Source organism: Sciurus vulgaris (genome assembly GCF_902686455.1).
Source record: "Sciurus vulgaris genome assembly, chromosome: 2".
Classification (NCBI taxonomy): Eukaryota; Metazoa; Chordata; class Mammalia; order Rodentia; family Sciuridae; genus Sciurus; species Sciurus vulgaris.
Window position 1 is genome coordinate 192,454,220 of NC_136462.1, and position 6,019 is coordinate 192,460,238.

General features: G+C 56.4%; 1 long non-coding RNA gene across 1 annotated transcript; it reads right to left on the reverse strand.

The window, feature by feature from the left end:
- Positions 1-594: 594 nt before the first annotated feature.
- Positions 595-5,519, reverse strand: LOC306653490. The gene is made up of 5 exons (XR_013761736.1): positions 5,430-5,519; positions 4,127-4,194; positions 3,439-3,520; positions 1,503-1,680; positions 595-947 (listed from the first exon to the last, which is right to left on the reverse strand). It is a non-coding gene; the product is annotated as an uncharacterized lncRNA (long non-coding RNA).
- Between the last annotated feature and the right edge of the window lie 500 nt (positions 5,520-6,019).

A 6,019-nucleotide genomic window follows, 5' to 3' on the forward strand; every position in this document is an offset into this window, starting at 1 on the left:
TGGTGGGTACGTCTGTTACGGGTGGCGAGTTGATCCCTCACATCATGGTCCGCTGAAGCCCCGTTTCCACTTGCTCTTTGCGCTGAGGCTTTGGCGGGTGTCTGACACGTACCCACCAGTACAGGATCCTGCTCGAGCTTACGTGCCTAAAAACCCAGGGCCATGGGTCCTCGCCCTGCACGCCCTCCCCGCCAACCCTGGCAACCAAAGTCGTGTTTACTCTTGCTATGGTTCTGGTTTTTCCAGAATGCCACAGAGTGGGAATCATGTTGGAATCATGGGGTATGAAGCTTTTTTTTTTTTTTTTGTATCTCGGGCCCTGCACATGCCAGGCGCGTGCCCGACCACTGAGCTTCTGCCTCACCTCTTTACTTTTTAATCTGAGACCGGGCCTCGCTAAGTGGCTGAGGCTGGCCTTGAACTTGCGATCCTCCTGCCTCAGGCTCCAGGGTTGCTGGAGTCACGGGTGTGTGCCGCCATGCCCAGCTGTATGTCACCTTTCCACAGCCATCCTCTTTCACGACTCGAGAGCTACCTCTCCCTCCACCCCGCCCTCATTTTAAACCACGGGAGGACGTGGCGTCGTGTCCGTGTACCAGAGCACGTTTATTGAAGGACATCTTGGTTGACAACTATGAAGAGGGGCTTATACATTTTTTTTTTAATGATTTTTTTTCCAGTTGCACAAAGCAATGATACAATCACTGGAAAACATAGAAAAGCCCACAGAATGAAATCAAAATCTCCAGTTTAACAAACGGAGGCGCCCAGGCTGAGAGAGGAATGACATCTTCCCCTCGCTCGCTCCTCGTTCCTTCATCCATTCGTTCACTCGCTCCTCCCCCTGGGGATCCACAGGAGACCGACCGTGTTCAGGCACTGCAGTGGGAGAGGGGACACCCCTGGGGACGAGGGACACAAGTTTTTCCCCTCCTGGAGCTGATATTCTAGACAAACAGAAACAAAGTACATAAATGAATCATACGAATAATGAAAGCGACAGCTAACTTTGGTCAGGTGCTTCCTTGGCCCTGGTGTTGTCCCAGCTCAGGTGCATCTGGCAGCCCAGCCTCAGGAACACTGGAGGGCAAGTCCAGCAGGATCCTGTACCCGCAGTGGGAAAACCGAGGTCCAGAGGCGAGAAGTTGTCCATCTCAGGTCCCACAGCTCACAGGAGGAGGAGGCAGCATCTAAACCCCAGTCAGGGCCCCACGGGTTTAGCCACTGGGTGAAGCTTGAAGGTCACCGAGAGCCTGCTGGGCCCTGAGCCTCAGTTCTACCTTCTTTGTGTTGGGCCCTTGGCTCTTCCAGAAGCCAAGCTCCATGTTCTGTGGGGCTTCGGGGTTTCTTCCCGTTTTCAGCTGCGGCCCCCAGGGGTGGGGGAGGGGGCTGGTCCCCAGGGGCTGGACCAGCTTGGAGCTCAGCATGCAATCAGATCCCCTTTATTTTTAAGCCATGAAATCCCTGATGACAGACGCTGCTCTTTGGAGGAGCAGGCTGACCTGGGCACCTCTGTGACAGTCAGGCAGGAGGGGCCTCTTGCCACCTTGGCTTCCTCTGAGATGGTTCAAAATCAACTGATCAACTGCAGAAAATGCCAGAAGTCGATCAAACCGCATTGACAGGGCTCTGGGGAAACTGGCGTTCTGTGCACTGCTGGTGATCGGATTGCCGTCACCTCTTTGGAAAAGAACTGACATCAACTACCAGGTTTTGAGGGCATGTAGCCTTTGACCCAGGGACTCCAGGCCTGGGGGGCGTCCTACAGATCTCCTCGCACACACGGAAAGTGGCGTTCGGCCAGGCTGCATGTTACAAGAGTTTGCAGTGAAAGAACTGGAAGGACTCCCATCTGCCCTGGGGCCTGTGCAAGTCCCTGGTTAAAGAAGGTCTCTGGTGGCAGAGATCCCATGCAGTTTGGAAAGGAAAGGCAGCTCTCTGCCAGTGCAGCTGAGCCCGCAGGGCAAACCAAGAAGGGGAGAAACGGGAAGTTCAGATTGAGAAGGAAAGAGGGGGCACGGCCTCTCTGCAGAGAGAACTGCGGGGCCTGCATCCTGGTTCTGGCCTCCCTTGCTGGGTGATGAAGAGCCAAGAACACAGGCTCTCTGTGGTCCACCTTCCTCAGTTGTAAGCCTGGGCTTGTGGGAAGGATTAAATAAATTTATCTGTGCAAGGGATTCCGTTCAGGGCCCGGGACCCAGAAGACTCAGGAAGGAGTAGGTACAAGAGCACAAGAGCCGTGCCTTATGGCACATGCCTGTAGTCCCGGCCACTTGGGAGGCTGAGGCAGGAGGGTCTCTTGAGCCCAGGAGTTCAAGGCCAGTCTGACAAGACCCCATCTCAATACAAAACAAAACGAAAAGAACCGCTTCCGTGATGATTATGGTTCTGCACAAACCCTCTGGAGGTCCAGGAAGTGGGTGATGGGCCGTGGCCTCTGGGCGCTGGGAGACTGGGAGGTGGGATGAGAGGCATATGTCACCTTGGAAGCATTGGACCTTGTTCTGTTTTAAACCTCGGGCATGGATCACGTGTTTAAAGAATGTTATTTAAAACAAGGGAGCAGGGCAAAATTAAAATGGCCTTCTGAGCTACAGGCACCTGGGCCCTGAGACGCAAGGCCTCGCTGTCACCTCAAGAAGGGCAACCCCGCCGGGTGCAGGTGTACCTGTGGGAGGCACCGTTGTGGGGACAGTGGCCCGGGGCCAGGGTCAGGTGCTTTCCAGGTTTGCCCCTCGGCCTAGCAAGGATGAATGGAATGAGTCGCCTCTTCCCGGGGCGAGGGCGGGAGCGCGGAGCAGGAATGAAGAGCAGCCGGCTCTTCCCTCCTTTCCTCCCAAGAGGTTGAGTGCGGAGACCTGAGGTGCAGCTTTTGGCAGCTCCCCACGGAGGGCTTAAAATAACTTTCTGGTTCAGGACAAAAAGGTAAGAAAGGAAGGAAGGAAAAAAAGGGAGGCTCCCAGCAGCCCACACAGCCCACTGAGAAAGGAAAGGCCCGCACACCAGCCCAGCCACTCCTCTCTCTGGAGCCAGAGGCAGAACTGCTGAGGAGTGAAGTGCGGCTCAGAGCTGAAGGCCTTGCAGACGGCACTCCGAAGCGTCTCCGAAACAGCTGGAAAAATAGAGGCCCAGAGAGGGAAAGGGGTTTGTCTGAGGCCACCAGCAAGTTAGGGGCAGAAGGAGGTTTAGGATCACAGAGGCAGGAGAGAACTTGAGGACCACAGAGATGCCTGCAGAAGCAGGTCCCACAGGCCACCCTGGGGCTGCGGAGCCGGCATGGCACCAAGCTGGATTAGTATCGGTTCTAGAACTTCTGCTGGCTCAGGCAGCCATCTCTGCATCTACCCACGGGGAGGCAGCCTGGTGCTCTGTATGTTTTAATTATGTTAAAATACACACGACCTAAGACTTAACCATGGTAACGATTTCTCCCTGTACCGTTAGTAGTGCTAAGTACATTCACAGTATTGTGCTTCGGAGAGGGACACACACATGAAGGTGTTTCATTTTTCTCTTGTCCCTGGTGGAAGGAAAACCACAGTGATGAATGGCAAGAGACACTGGGTCTTGGGGGAGGGAGACAACAGGGAGTGGTGGGGACTGGGACAAGCTGAAGACAGCCCAAGCTCTATCTCAGGGCAGCTGCACCTCCTCTCCCCGACCTCCGAAGCAGCCCTGTGATCTGTCAGACTTCCGTGTGCTCTCTCTGTCTCTGTCTCTCTCTCTCTCACACACACACACAAAGGTCATTATTTTCCATAATGACATCATACTACACATAACCCACCTGACGAGTTTAGTATCTAGGTAATTAATTATGCTGACCTACGATCAGGCTTATTGAACCTCCATTTTGTAAATAAGGAACTGGGGGTAAGATGCTTATACCCAAAACTGGGTGCAGTGGTGTAAACCCAGCTATTCAGGAGGCTGAGGCAGGAGGCTTACAAGTTCGAGTCCAGCCTGGGCAACTTAGCAACATCTTGCATCAACAAAATTGTGACAGGGCTGGGGATGGAGCACCATGGTGGAGCACCATGGTAGAGCACTTGCCCAACATGCTTAAGGCCCCGGGTAGAATCCCCAGCAACGAAAAATTTAGAAGATGCTCACCACGATCACCCACCTCTTAGATAGCTGAATCAGGATTCCAACCCCAGAGATTCCAGAACTTCCTTTAATCACAGAGGCTGCCTTTATAAAAGGGGAGGAGGTGTGAGTCGTATCACCCAAACGACTGCTACGCTCCCTACCCTGGTCCTTTGGGACCACAGAGGAGGGGTGTGTATGTGTGCTCAGCAGGCGGGAGGGTGGTCTGCGTGTTCAGGAGAGCGTTCACTGTGGCCAGGCTTCTGTTGGGGGCTTGGAGACACAATGCAGAGAAAGACCCTCACATTTCAGTTAAGACCCAGGAGCTTCTCTCAGGGTCGCACGATTCCACTGACGTGGTGTCATTACCGGTGGGTCCCAGAGCTGACCATGAGGAGATCGCCACCAGGGGCTGGTGTCCCGCTCCGGGGAGGATACCGGCCTCCACACATCCCTAGAAAGGGGGCGGAGGTTGAGGAAGAGGAGGGAAGTGATCGCTGCTTGAAGTAGGGCAGCAGAATGTCCGCTCCCGGGAGCACGTGCCTGTCACGTGAGGTGGGTCTTGATTTGGCCACATTCCAGATGAAATCTGACCCAAGTGGGAAGTAGACCGACAGGTCCCCACAGAGGGGCCCTGGGCAGGAGGGGGGAGGAACCCCGCCGGGAGCAGCTGGAGGGGGTCGGGCCTGCAGGGCTAGAGCTGAGCTGCTGGGAGGGAGGCCCGGAGGAGGGCAGAGGTCAGGTGGCCATGGGCGTGGCCTCCGCGTGTGTCCAGGTGAGGCCTTGTATGAGTGGCGGGAGGCTTCTGCCCCGTGGGCAGCCTGGGAGGGGTGCACACTCAGTTTCCCACAGGGGCGGGCACGGGCGGTGCTGGGCAATTCCCTGGGGAGAGTGGCATGGAGCGCGGACACTGGTCCGGGGAGCCAGGGAGCAGGTTCAGATGGCCGAGGGGCCCAGGTGCCCTCTCACCACCTGGAGGGAAGCCATTCATCTGGGGCCCTTGGCTCTCTTCCTCCCCACAGAGACACACCTTTAGGGGAGAAGGAGAGGCTGATGGGGGACAGAGCCTGTAGTGCCACCCCTATCCTGGGTCACAGGTCCTTGTCCCTGGGCTCAGCCCAGGCCTGCTGTTGCAAAACTGATTTCCTCATCCACCTGGCCTCAGGTGGGCGGGGAGGAAGGCCGCCAGAGTCCTCTGGCTGTGGGCACGGCCTTTAGAGGACAGAAGGAAACCCAAGGCCATGTGAAAGACACAGGAGATGGCCGAGGCCTAGCTCCCCCAGCTCACAGCCCCACACCCCTGGGAATCCGGGATGAACTGTCTTGCTTTCTCTGTTTACCTCCTGGTTAGCTGCCAGCCCAGGTCCGTGGGACCCTGTTGTCCTTGGTGACTCCTGGAGGCATAATCTGGCCCGGGAGGCAGGTTTCCTGCCAGCCTGGATTTTTGACCTGGTTTGGAAATCCCGCCCTCAGGCCAGCCTGGAGCACAGGGAGGCAGCCTTGGCCAGGGGCCCTGGTGCCTGTGCTCTTGGGAGGGGTGGAGGCGCTAATCTGGGTGGGAGCAGGGCAGCGGGCAGAACCTACCGGGGCTCTCCATCTATTCCCCTCACTCAGACACGAGCTGCCAGGGAGCCAGAGTCCACCGAGGACCATCTCAGTATCTGATCCTGGGACCAAGCGCAAGATAGGAGTCAAGGCACCCGCTGGCTCACTCCGGGTTCTTTCTGCGGTGATCATGGAAACGCAGCATGAGGGGGCTAACCCGAGAAACGAGACGACTCAGAACTGAGACCCCAGGGTGGAATGCCTCAGGCCTGGCTGGACCGAGGGGCAAGCGAGGTCATCAGGTCCGACTTTCTTCCTCTTACCTGCCTCTGTGCTCTTCCTGTTGACCTCAGACTCAGCGTCTGACCAAGGGGTGGTCTTGGTG